This window comes from Spea bombifrons, chromosome 2 (assembly GCF_027358695.1).
Source record: "Spea bombifrons isolate aSpeBom1 chromosome 2, aSpeBom1.2.pri, whole genome shotgun sequence".
Taxonomy (NCBI): Eukaryota; Metazoa; Chordata; class Amphibia; order Anura; family Pelobatidae; genus Spea; species Spea bombifrons.
In genome coordinates this window covers 123,822,754-123,835,311 of record NC_071088.1, presented here as the reverse complement: position 1 = coordinate 123,835,311, position 12,558 = coordinate 123,822,754, and the positions used below count along the sequence as shown (strand labels likewise).

General features: G+C 38.2%; 1 long non-coding RNA gene across 1 annotated transcript in view; it reads left to right on the top strand.

Annotated features, from left to right (window-relative positions):
• The first annotated feature begins 2,572 nt into the window (after positions 1-2,572).
• The window catches only part of LOC128474102 (uncharacterized), a 29,944-nt gene continuing 19,958 nt past the window's right edge, over positions 2,573-12,558 (top strand). The window contains exon 1 of the long non-coding RNA XR_008346312.1: positions 2,573-2,653. This is a non-coding gene — a long non-coding RNA (uncharacterized LOC128474102). The remainder of the gene's footprint in view (positions 2,654-12,558) is intronic.

Genomic DNA, 12,558 nt, shown 5'->3' with positions numbered 1-12,558 from the left:
AAATACTTTTTGTAAGGCCAAATCCCAACTACAGCCGCACCTTATTTCCAACTGACTATGCAAACGCCATGTAGATCAATATATAAATAGACAATAATAATTCTAACTAGGCGGATATTATATTCTTTGTCATACAGGAAATGTGATTTGCCTGATGGAGGTTTAGCTTTTCACACTGTGGCTGTGTCGGGAATATTAAAATTTTAATAAGAGGTTAGTCGCTTAGCTACATATAATTTATACTCCGTACGTACAATATAAAGACTCATGGGTATTATTGAACCCTGTTGATTGCTGATCACCCTGTGTGAGGTGTATGAAGCACTTCATTAGTTATTTATTCCAATTTAACCCTATCATCGCCCCAAGCATTGCATTTACTATATGAGAGATTTCTGTTATTATTGAATGTTTCTTTTAACCCTTTAAGTATGAAGGTCCTTTAACACTTAAGGACAGAAGCAGCAGTTTTGTACCAAGTACTTAAATGTCTAATGTACATTTCTTAAAAAATTGCTACAATTGGCTACTTCAATGAATCCATATGTTATTATGGGGTATGACTAAGGTAGGAGAAGGATACATACGACATTGAGAAGGATACATACGACATTACAACACGTGGACATTAAATATGAAGGCATAAGAATGTATATTTTGATAATATACTATGTATGGAATCTTGCATCATTAACTATATGTATAGAATGGGATTTGATTGCTTCTTTTCTCATTCTCTTTTTGTTTAAGTCTTTTGTGACTGCTGCTAAAACTATTATATATATGTTATAATTAATTTAATATATATATATATTTATATATATATATATATATATATATATATATATATATATATATATATATAATTATCTTTCCACATTGCTCTTTATCAGAGAGCAGCAACATGATCTCCAGCAGAAGAATGCTATTTAAGTTTTTGTGGCACTTTTATTTTTCATTTTCTTAGCCCTTGTAGGTACAGGAGCCTACATCATGTCAATATTGAACCCCGAGGAGACCAATTTTGTTGAGGAAAAATAATGACATTTTGCCAGCCCTTCTGTGCCATTGAGTTAAGTGACATCTTCCTCACACCCCTGCCACTAGCGTTGCCAACTTTTCTGAACAAAATTATTGGTCACTTACATTTTTGGGGGTTTTAATATAATATAACACCCACTCTGAAATAGTTTTGAAATAGTTGTCATTTCCCGTGATTTCCTTTCACAGAACTCAGGAGCCGCATACATAGTGGCCTATTTATAAAACAATTGAGGTTTGAAATGAAAAATATCACATGATTGTGATCACCATAGCAACCAACTGAATCTACCAGCTGATTGGACCATTGCATTGGTTGCTATGGTGATGAGATCACTTATCGAACGTGGCACCAAAATCATTTGTTTTATGAATAACACCTATAAAAGCAGTTGTCATGTCTCGTAATCACCTATAGAAGCCGCATATATGTTCTGGTACAAAAAGTAAGATTTTGCAAAGAAACGTAGAATTGTACGTTTCTTTGCTCAGGGCCCTCCTCACTTTATTATTATTTTATATACTACTTGCTATGTCCTGTCTACCCATTGTAAAGCGCTACGGAATATGATGGCGCTATACAAAACAATAAATACTACTATAATGGCCAATAAGAACCATTTCTCCTAGGTAGTCAGAACTGAATCAGCCCTTGGTCTTGTCTTAAATGCATGGTTAAATGCCCTTCTTGTATTAGCTCCTACCACTTCTGCTGACAGGCTGTTCCACTTATCTACCACACTTACAGAAAAATAAAACTTCCTTACGTTACATTTTATCAATGAAATGTTTGGCTGAAAATAATATGTTTTTAAAAAATGAAAATGTTTTTACTTTGTTTATTGTATTGAATTGTACACTGGAAGATCCTGTGTTCTGTATCGAGTAACACCGTAACAAGAACTAAAATAGGGCTAGGTAGTGGGATTAGTACACAGTGCCAAGCAACATTGTTTATCTGACTATAAATTTATCAAAAAATCATTATTTTACGCCCGCTATTTACAACAATTTACACAGTTTTTCTAATTCATGAATAAACTGGGACAAAAGCTTTCGGGCTGGTAAAGTGTTTTCTGATTTTCTGCTACAAATATGTTGCATCGTACGAGTAAATGGGTAATAGTGTATTGAGAGACGCGCATGGAAGTTATTTGAACCCAGCGCTTGGAATCGTACAGTCTTATAATAGAGTTCCTGCATTCATCAGCTTCTCCTACTCACAGAAAGCTGGATTCCATTGCCTGATTTCGTTGTTTTTTGGGTTTTTTTTTGCTCTCAGTCTATGGGAGATTTTCTATTCTATTAGCAGGGATACATTTTTCACCGACAATAGAACCTGTCGCAAGGTGTCATGAGCTGGATGGGTGACTGACGTGTGTTTTTGGAAGCGGAGCTGTAAGAGGCTCAGAGCCCAATCAGGGCTGGCAGGGATGCTGAGGAAGGCGGACTCCATAGCCGGTTGCTTAGGGCTTGTTGGAAGAGGTGGAGTTGAAACTGACAGGAGAACCAGGGGGGGAATAACAGGCTGTGCACAATTACAGCAAGAGCAGGAGCTGTAACAACAGGCAGACACAATGCAGGGCAGCTCCCCAGACACTGACACCTAAAGGTAACTAACTCGGCTGCAAGGAGACGTGGCTCAGGGGCCCCACCGTGTCTCCAAGTGCTAGTTTGTAGCTATATAAGTAACCCTGTGATCCTGGTATCCTGTCAGTCACTGGGAAGAGGCGGTGGTGGTTGTGGGAAGGGAAGGGCTTGGTCTCCTTGTTTCGCAGCTGATGTGTACTAAGAAATAAGCTCGATACGTTTGGCCACACGTGAGATAGGAGGTGAAGGTCCTCGCTTGCGCGACGCACAAGTTTGGTGCTTTTATTTCAGGGTAGCCTCCTTGTGCTGTCCTATCTCCCCTTCTTTGTTCTTTGTGATATTCACTCTTTTGTCTTTTGCTCACATGCTGCTCAGAAAAGCCAGGCGATACGCATAAAGAGCAATTCTGGGGGCAAAGTTGTAAATGTGGAGCAATTGCCATGGCAACCCGTGTAATGTCCTTTCTTCATTTGACTCAGAAGTTTTCATTATAAATATGGCCTGTTGGTTTTTAAACATTGGCTTCCTTGGCATTTGTTCTAACAGCTGTCTCTTGTCCTTAAAGAAAAGCAGGAAGCGTTCTACTTAACCGTGTTTTAAGAGTTAAATACTTTCAACCCTTTAAGTCCTTACAAATGTGCTTGAGACTATTTTTGGAATTGAAATGGTTAATTTCTGCCTTTTATATATTAACGCAATGCATGTGATCCATTAAATGATGTAAAGCTGTTTGCTATAAATAATTCTGTATTTTAATATAATGTCTTTCCACCGGCAGACAATAAGCGTTGTTGGTTCACCTGTGAGATGTATTCAAGTAGCTGGTGATTTTACTTTTTTCCCTGAATCTTAATTTTTCAAACTTTGGTGCTTTCTATGATCAGGTGCTTCCTTTTCTAAAAAAAAAAAAATACAATGATCACCATTGATAAAATATAATGGGACCATGCCTTATGATGTTATAATCTATAAGGGAAATGCTCACAATTGTAACCTTTTGTGCGCCAAGCTCATGGACACAGAAAGCAAGCTTTTACATTTATGGCTACAGATCTTTAACTCATTCAGGTTTGGGAGAATTTAAGATAAAAAATGAGCATTCTTGGGTATTATCCCCTTACTTCATTAGGCAAGAACTGTGTTGGAACTGTATACATAATGTAGCAGGGTCATTGAGCAGCCAGCTTGGCCAGACCCAGCAGGTGTTTAAGTGAGTAGGCAGTTTAAATTTAAAGAAAATCTTTTTGCGTTTAGCTGGTCTCTACGTGACCATTTGAAAAGTAGCAAGATACGTTATATATATATATATATATATATATATATTGCATCCATTTGCAACACCACCTGCTTGGAACAGGTGCAAGCAGACATTATTTACTACCAGATAAATGTATTTAACTATATTCTTGGATTCTACAGAAAGTAGACTATTCCTTGCGTTATATACGTGCATAAAATACCGTTTTTATTTTAATTTTATTAAAGTAAACCTGTTATCCACAATTGTATATTACCAATGGACCTGTAGGTACGCTTTTAGGGCCTGAATCCCCCTATCCCTCTTTCCTCCCCAATGTCCCTGAGACTTGTTGATGGGTATAAGAGTGTCCCAATCTCCGTATAAAAGTTAAATGTATACAAACAGCAGCTAATGTGTTTATAAATACACATCTCTCATCATCTAGATGAAAATCGATTAGAACATCTCTAAATCACAATCCAAAATCAAGTGGCCCTCTGGCCCTTTCACTTCTTGGGATGCATTTGATAATGTAACGTATACACAGTATGTGTTAGTTCCCTTTATCATACTTGGTATTTTGCTTGTTCTGTGGTCTGTTTTTATATTTCAAGTGTTTGTGCTGAGGAACGTTTTACGAAGCAATAGACTAGAATATTATCTTGCTGTTAATTCCAAATAATTCACCTCCCGATGTTAAAGACTTTTCTCAGATAATAGTCTAGTCAAACAAAAAAAAACTTGACAATTTTGTTACAAAGTGAGGCAATCTCTAGATTTGCCCATGACTCTCCAGATGTAGCCCTTGGGGGGCTGTTATTGGCCAGCTGCTGCGTGCCCCATCCCCTCTCATTAGAGAAAGGATGGGACTCAACCGCTATGGATACTTTTGGATAGACTTTCTCGCATTGTAAAGTTGAATGACAAACTCTTATTGTTCTCCATATGATTTTTTTTAATTATTGAAATCCCTGCGTTCAAACTGGGATATCCAAAAAATGTGGCCTTTTTTTGCGCTCGAGAACTGGCTTTGCGCACCCCTGTAAAGTTTATTTAGGTTTATCAAGTGTAATAATGTAGCTGGATAACAACATGTCTATCGATTGACAAGTCACAGTTCTAGTTGTGAATGTGTATTGCAAGCAGTGGATGTATGTGATCATGGAACTGTAAAGACAAATTCATCTTTGTAAAGACAAAGGTCATCTCATACGGTAATTTGGCAAGTCTTGCCACCGTCATCTCTTCTCCAGTTTTCCTTCTTTCTGAGTTATCCTCTACATCGCAACAACCCTCTTCTACTCTTAACTATACACCACACTTGAATCTCAGCCCCCATCTGTGCCCTGTTGGCAGGGTTCTACCTGGTTACTGGGGTAGTACCAATTCAGCCCTATTCCAGAGTGGTCCAAACAGCTCTCGTCTGGTTGGAATAAGAAGAAACTGACTTGGAGACAGAGGCCTTCACCAGATGATTTCCCAGGTACGGTAGGCAGCCTAGCAAACGCTTGTTTGGCATGAATGCCTTAGTGAACATCTGTTATACATTATGGGCCCCTGTGGTATACTCGGGCCCTGGACAGCTGCTCCTTTTACCTTGCATTTAAGTTGATCATCTAGGTGTACATAATCCAAGGCAGTAAGTGACCATATAGTATCTCAACCATGTTCACTCATGTTATCATATAGCCTTGCCGTTCTAGTTGTTTTCTTACTTATGACATTTAAAGGACAATCTACAGAAACTGTGCCTTTGTAAAAATAAAATAACATTTATAAGGCATGTTTTCAGTTTCTACACCATATATAAACAGTCTGTGTTGACACGGTGTTCATTGAGTCATCTAAAATTCTTGTAATCTTCTTAACTCGCATTTCATGAATAAAGGTGCATTATACTTTAAGAAACAGAGAGAATGGGTTTATTTCTATACCAGAATTTCCCCTGAATTTTTTCCAGAAAAAACTATTGGGATAGACTAACATGGGAAACTCATTAAGAAGGTTGCAAATTAAGGGTTTAATTTTGTTAGGATGAAGAAGTAGGATTATGTAGACTGTAATTTAGCTTGGTAAGGGATTCATGTTTGCATTGCATTCGTTCTGTTGGCTGGAGTAGCATTTTTATTATTATTAGAAGCCAGACCTAAGAACACTATTTAAGAGTGTAACTATGCAAAGCGGAAGTGTTTTTGGGTTGAAAATAAAATAAAAAGTAAATTATGTGAGGGTGCTCATTCTTCTAGTTCCTGTTCCCACCAATAGAACAATTTACTAAACAAACAGAACTAGAAATATAATAATGCAACAACATTATTGGCATGTGCACTGTTCCAAAAACTATCTATTAAATAAAAAAAATTAAGAGATAAGTACCCCGTTTCTGTTTTTTTTACAAAAAAAAAACCATGGCAGGCATATGCTTCTCGTTAAACAAAAAAAGTGATGCATGCATTTAGTGTGACCCTCAAAAAATTAATATACGGTAATAACCTGAAAAAAGATCAAAATGTTAATTTGCAGATAGAACTTCTGTTTCTTAATGATTATTCATACATGTAAATAAAAACAAACAAAAATATAGTGTAGTATTTTATTCCAAATGCATCTGTATCTTTAATGTGTTGTCAAGAAGTGAATAATTTCAGTCCACCTCCATGGTATCTATTAAGTAGGGCTAAATGAACCCTTCTCACACAAGAAACTTCTTATGGCTGGCCATCAGGCAAACCAGACAAATGCCCAGTGTGCCATATACCCCATGCTGTAGTGTGTGACTGCTGTCAGGATACACGGAGTTGCATGCTGCTAAATTGTGCGGCCACGAGTATGCGATTTATCTTCTGCAGATTTTCATCCACTGTCTGTCCCTGATCCTGGTGAAAAGTTTGAAAACGGGTCTTATTGTTGTAGCAGACAATCAAATGTGCCTGGTGACTGGGCCATTAGCTCTGGTGACCACTTTTTAAACCTTGCCCCAGAATCACTTCACACACAACCTCCAAGACTCTCCCGCCTTTCTAGATGCTGGTAGGTCTAAGGAAGTACTGGTCATGGTCATCACAGCCAGTATACTATCTACTTCAATTTTTTTCCATGTAACCTTGCAATTTTTGGTGGAGATTAAATGCAGGGCCAGACTAGGATACTAGGATGAGGTCGCCTCATCTGGGGCCGTGGGGCCACGCCACCACAAGGGGTGCACTGCACCCAGTCGCCACAGGGTTGGCCTGGGTAGCAGGCATGGAGGCGGCCCCCTCTGCCCAATGAACAGGGCTGGCTGGGGAGATCATTGACCTCCCTCTAAAAGACCCAACTTTAAGGGACTGTGCAGACTGTCGACATCCATGTTCCCAAGTAGTATGCACCAGTGATTGGTGCGGGGTGCTGAGGTATGATGTCAAATATGTGCACTCAACATCACTCGCCATGTGCGCTGTCAGGGAGCGCCGACTCAGTATTGGGATAGTAGACACTGGTGATTTTAGTTACCATTCCTGCTTCAGGTGAGTTAGACTTGAATAATCTACATCATAGATGTCACATGAGAGCAATAAGCTCATCCAGACAGCTCTCATTTAAAAACCAATGTGAATACTTTAGGAAAACATTTATATCACATCCCAAACATTCCCCTATTCCTTTAATGTTTTGCCCTTTAATTCTTTCTTTAATCCTATGATAGACTTTTTAAATATTTATATTTTGTCTCTTCTCTCTGATCTTTCTAGCTAGGAAGAAGCTTTAATGTCAAAAGTCTGTATATATACAAACGTTCTATATGATTTTCTTGGTTTGTAATCAGAATACACCATAAGCGGCAGATCGAGACATTGGAGCTTACGTATATAATATATATTTTCCTATACAGGTGAAACGTCTAAGCAGCTGCAGTAGGGGAGTGAGCCAGAACTGCAGCCCTCTACATCAGCAGCAGCAAGGCTGGATTGCTGTCACTGCCACCAGCCCCACAGGCAACACCATCACCTTTACCAATGCTTTGACCACAATGACATCTGAGGGCAGGACCTTCACCACTACCATCACACCTCATGTCATACACCATGGCCCCATCTGCCATCTAACTGGGCCCTACAGCACTGAAACATATATCTCCATTGTAGCAGCTCCAGCTGCTCAGGCGTCCTCATTTACCCCCCTCAGTTCTAAGTCCCCAGCTGTGTCCACCAGGAGCAGCTCACTTGGAGGAGAAGATCTTGATGCTTGAGGTCGGGATTACTCCATATTGCCATCCTCTACAGAGTTTATACCATCACATCTTGGAGCAGCTAGTTCTTCACCCGTCCATTAGTGATCCACAGCAGCACTACCTCCTTTAGGGGCTTTTCCTAGGCTTATGTATCCTGCAGAGCCATCCTCATCCTAGTATAGCAAAGATAATTGGGGGTTCAGCTCAGGAGATAGAGGCAAGAGCACAAGAACCAACAAAACATGCAAAGTATACCTATTACACCAGGACCACATATTGCAGCCATGATCTTCCAGATAAACCCCATCCAACATGCAGTCAATGTCAAAATGTGGTGACAAAAATCTAGTGACAGAAGAGATGAGTCTCTCTTATGTTACACCATAAAATAGAGTTCATTGCATACACCAAAGCGACAGCTGCCCACACCCTTGGCCAGCTTCACCTGACAAGACAAAGTCCACAGAGGTTACATAAATGTTTGATAAAGATTGAAACATACACATTCCATATATATAGACATATGTTTTAGTTTCATCAAATTTGGTATTCTTGTACATATTTTTTTTTTATTGTTGCTTATTTTTTTTTATGTTAAAGGTCTCGTTCCCAAAGCAGCCTTCTCAACAATACATAATTTGTAAGTAGTTAGAATGCATGCACAAAAACGACACGAAAAAGGCTTGCCTTTAGGAGAAGCTACAGCTCGACATTTACAATACTTATCCTTCTCGTTGGTCCAACATTTCATGCCACTCATTGCTAATCAGTTTGCAAAAAGGTGCTTCCACTGAAACCAATGGAAGTGCTTTCTGCACATGCACATAGGGGCTCGATTAGACTCTTGACCTCCCAGAACCCTTGCTGTGCCAGCATTGGGCTGAATGGTGGTCAATATTATCATATGGCAGGGTCAAACATACATCCTGCAAACCTAATAGTTTGGGGGAGGGGAAAATGCATTTTGGGCTACCCAAGGGACTACGTGTTCAGTCTGCTTAAGGGACTTGAAGTGATGTTGTGTATGAAAATGTACTTGTCTCTAGCTTGTTTTATTCCTGCAATGAAAAAGTGAAAATGCATTTTTATTTCCGTAGGACTGTGCTCATGGGTGCACAACTTTTTCCTGTGGGCCTTATGATTCCCATTTACAGTTTAAGTCTGCCTCCAGAATTGAAGACCTAGGCTGTGTTGGTCTTCATGATAATGTATTATTGTAGAGCTGCTTAAATATGTAGAAAAGCCCATAGAGTTGCTAAAATATGTAGAAAGCCTTATTATCCCTTTTACTGATCAAAACAAATAGGAAAGTCACTAGCAGTGGTGTATTCTGGCATAGGGGGCAGTTCCAGGAGGGGCAGCAGCCACATAACCAAGTGAAGATTGCCCTGCTCCCTAAAGCGGCACCGTTTCTCCTTGGGCTGGTTGGGGAAATCGGAGATCTCCCTTATAGCTGGCCTATATACACTATGAAGCACTATGCCTAAACGGCACAGCCTCCATGGTGGCCGTACTTCATGCCACCCATGCAGCAATGGTAGACGTCTCTGGTCACTAGGAAGTATGATTAAAAAAGACAATGCCTCAGATGGAATAGGAAACACTGTGGACAGAAGTGGTGGTGGACAGCTCTCTAAATTAGTTGCTCTATAGAAAAAAACTCTATATCTCTTTAGTTACCTACCGTAGGACAAGGGTGCTCCAATTAGAGGGAATACAAACATGGGTGTGCCTTACATGTATGTAGGCATGTTTTTAACATACTTAGTATAATAAAAGTGAAAGTACAATAAGAACATAATATAATAGTGCAGTAGCCTATAGACATTTTGATCAGGGTACAATAGTTATAAATACATAAGGAAAGGAGATTTGGGCCCTGGACAGTTTATAGTCCAAGTGCACTTAAAATTTAGTTCATTAAAACATATTCAGATTTTTTAAAGTAATTTAAAAGAAAAAAACATTGCATGACTATTATATATAGTATTTATACTATAGTATATATATAGTATCTATTATATAGTATATATTATATAGTATTTTATATATATATATTATATTTTATATATTATATTTATTTTATATATTATATATATATATATAATACTCTTCTGTTTGATTGAAAGTTCCAGGTGACAGGCCAGTTTTACTTTTTTATTTATTTACCATGGCAGCAACAGTGTAACATAGCGACCCAAATAAACTAGGAACGTCTTAATTCACTTCACTGTCTGCTTCCGTCTCATTTTCTGATAATGTATACATTATTTATAATCTAATGCTGTGCGAGTTTTGAACATATGTTATTCCCTTTGGAATTTCGGAAACATTCAAGTTTTTTTTTTATATTTATCTAATTGCTGTATTTCTTCCAATGTCGGTATAATTTAGTTGTTATAATCTTATTAATGTGTGTTTGGATGGTTATATTAGCCTGCAGTATTGCAGGTTTCCTCATTAAGACAAAATACGCATCTGCTGTTTAATCTGTAGTCGTTATAAGGCTATTAGGATTTAACCTACTTTGTAATTCTGGTTTGATATATTTCATTATAAATGATAATATTGCAAAGAAAGCCTTTATAGATGATGTGGATGTGTTTCTGAATTCTTTGATCTTAAAATTACCGCATGAAAAATGCACTTAAACAACCAAAAATTATGTATTTCTTGTTATTAAAGGAAAGCAAATCATAGTACATAAGATTTGTGGAAGGCATGCTGGTCTATCAGATTCACAGGGGACCATAATACTCAATTCTAGATTAAGGAAATCCAAGACTGTCACTTCAAGACATAATGAGTTTGATAGTTAATAATATAATTTTAGTCTCCGTTTTATTACTTTCTAAACTTAAAGTAAATTTGAGATATCAGCTTCCTTGGACAACTGGGTTAATATTGTTTCATATCTAACAGCAGCGTTCGCAAGATTAAGTATGCAAAATAAAAAATAAGAGGCTTTTTTAAGAGATCCCTAGGCCGAATCTGGATGGGGTAAAACCAAAAGATGGGTAGCTTCTACTAAAATGGGCAAAGTATGTATAAAACAAAAAATATAGCCTGCTAGGCATTACAAAAGAGTTACAAGCTAATAGTCCGTGCCATACCTATCAGTTGTTTTAAGGGAGACTGATACTTTGATAATACTGTAGAAAATTATATACTTATATATTTGATTTTATCAAAATCTATGGAGAATTCATGGTCTAGGAAATGAGCCATCCATGGCGATCAATGTAAAAGTTACAAGTATTTAGTTAAGCGCTTCATACGTTTGTTAATGTGAAATGTATATATTTTATACCCTCACTCCACTTTTAAAGAAAAACTATCTAATAAAGTTTCTTTGATTTCAAAAGAATCAATATTTGATTATAACTGAACCCTGAGATCCAATGGGGTTTATTCACTAAAGAGGGAGTTTGCAGGACAGGTAGGGTGTCCTCTCAATGACTTTATTTTATATTATCTAGGGCCAACCACAGTGAGCTTCTTCTTTGAAAATCGGTTGCATGGACCTAAATAAAACGTTACTAAAAATCATTAGATTTCTTTAAAGTTACTTTAATGATTATGGTATGCAAGGACAACTCAGCCTTTGTTGACTTAAAATCAAACTTGATGGTCCTATATAATGCATTATGGATAGTAGATGTGTTCAAATGGACCAAAAAAAAATTGGTTCATTTTCGTCCCATTCCTTTTTGGGTAAACAAATTACCCAATTACAAATTCACTGACCATTTGGTTCAGATTTTTAATTTGGGAACAAAATTGCCTGGTGCAGACATTCACTCTTTCACACTCCCGTTCACTTTCTCTCTCATGCTCTCTAAATGCTTCCCTATCTTCCCTGCCGACCACTTTTGCTTCTGCCGCTACTTCTATCTTCGTCTGCATCTCCACGGATCTAAACTGGCGTGAACCTCAGCCAAAATAGTGTCGCTTCCAATGACATCCTCGGCCCCGAGTCTCTAATCTGGGAGACGCCATTTCAGCAGAAGTTCACCTTAGGCCAAAAGGGCTGGGCTTCCAGTGACGTCCTCTCTTTCGATCATCCAATCGAGGAGAGAATATCACCAAAAACGCCTCCCTAAGAGAGTAGATGAAAGTGAGAAGGTAGAAAATGTGGAAGTTGTGGGCAGACAAGGTGGGGAAAAATTTAGAGAACACGAACAAGAATGAGAGCTTGAGTGTGAGTAAAAGGACCCGAGGAATTCAGAGGAAAATGCTGAGCTTTTTGCTTCGCTTTTGTCCTCTTCATGGGGCGTCTGGCCTCGTTTTCATGGCTTTGTACGAATAGTCAAATTTGCCAAAATGTGGTACATTTGTACGAATCTGAATGCACAAGTCTAATGGAGAGCCAACGCCAGTGAGCTTCTGCTGCAGGAAGAGCTCATTTGGTACTGGATAATATATATTGTTTAAATCAGTGAGATTTGTCCATTGCATTATGAAGGGATATGTGCAG